Below are 1,654 nucleotides of genomic sequence, written 5' to 3'. Positions count from 1 at the left end.
AGTCTCTTTTATATAGACCTTAGTGGTCCCCTAATACTGTATCTGAAGTCTCTTTTATATAGACCTTAGTGGTCCCTTGACACTGGGTCTGAATTCTCTTTTATATAGGCCTCAGTGGTACCTAATACTGTATCTGAAGTCTTTTATATAGGCCTTAGTGGCTCATTCCCAAGTCATCAGATCCAGATGCTCGGTCCGTGTCTCTCAGCGTCACACACCGATGCAGAAGGCGACCTTCAGCGATAGTACGGTCAGCAGCTCGACCCGGTGTGAGACTGTGGAATATGAAGAGCGACAGACGGTAAAGAGAAGTATTAAAGAGCGAAAAGCCTTGTGCAAGGTGGCAAGTTAGGGTGGAGAATACACAACTGTCACCCAGGAAACCAGGTTCATAGCAACACACACACACACACACACACACGCATACACACACTTTGTTTGGTAAAATGTAAAATATATATATTCTAAAAATATTCCAAGTTCTGTCTCCAGTCTGAAACACTAATGGCATGTTTTCCCATTGCATGGAACCTGCTCTCCTCAACTCTACTCTCCTTTTTGGGGTTTTCCATAATGATTAAAAGTCCCTGGTACCTGTTAACAGGAACTTTATTTAGTACCACCTCAGTCGAGGTTCCAAGCGAGCTGAGGCGATACCAAAAGGTGACGTGAAAACCTGAAAACATTTTTTAAATGCTGGCTTTCTTTAAGGATTGTGAATGAAAACCACAGTATGGCTACACTTATTATTATTATTATTATTATTATTATTATTATTATTATTATTATTATTATTATTATTATTATTATTATTATTATTATTGTTATTATATAATATTATAATTATTAAGTCTACCCATACTTTGGTTTTCATTCAGTCGATGAGACCTTTAAATGTTAGCCTATTAATACACTGTTTCAATACAAATGGATCCACCCTGAAGCCATAGTGAACACACGCAAACACATGTACACACACACACACACACACTTCTAATTTAAAGCACATAAGAGTACAGAGGATGGTATTAAGTGCTATTTATAACTTGACCTGATTTCCGGAGCCAGAGATTGCACAATAAGGGGGACAAAGGTAAGTTGATCTGTTTAAGCAATTTGTGTGAGCTGGCATGTACATCTATAGTGGTGCTATATGAGCCCTGTGACTAACTACACTGTTAACACTAGGAGGAACTCTGAGGACAGAAATAAGTTGGTTTTCTTTCAGTGTTTCTGTGTGTTTTAGGGTGCTCATGAGCTCAGGTATTGCTTTCTCTTTTAAAGGCCCAGTGGAATGAAAGTGTCATTTTATGATATTTTTGAACATTAATTTGCGTTCCCCCAGCCTGCCTATGGCCCCCCAGTGGCTAGAATTGTTGATAGGTGTAAACTGAGCCCTGGGAATTCTGCTCTGCCTTTGAGGAAATGAAAGCTCAGATGGTCCGGTCTGGAATCTTGCTCCTTATGAGGTCATAAGGGGGAAGGTTACCTCCCCTTGCTCTGCTTTGCCCGCCCAGAGATGTTGGCCCCCATGTGAGAGAGACTTCATGGCTCGTAAAGGAAACCTCGAAAGAAAAGTATTAGGGGACCACTAAGGTCTATATAAAGAGACTTCAGATACAGTATTAGGGACCACTAGGGTCTATATAAAAGA

At 40.1% G+C, this 1,654-nt stretch overlaps 1 long non-coding RNA gene across 1 annotated transcript in view; it reads left to right on the top strand.

The window, feature by feature from the left end:
* LOC117961367 overlaps positions 1 to 1,654 on the top strand; it is a 17,784-nt gene that overhangs the window by 1,433 nt on the left and 14,697 nt on the right. The window lies entirely within an intron of this gene.

Source organism: Etheostoma cragini, chromosome 18 (genome assembly GCF_013103735.1).
Source record: "Etheostoma cragini isolate CJK2018 chromosome 18, CSU_Ecrag_1.0, whole genome shotgun sequence".
Classification (NCBI taxonomy): Eukaryota; Metazoa; Chordata; class Actinopteri; order Perciformes; family Percidae; genus Etheostoma; species Etheostoma cragini.
Note: the sequence above shows the minus strand (reverse complement) of the source record. Positions and strands in the feature narration are given on the sequence as shown.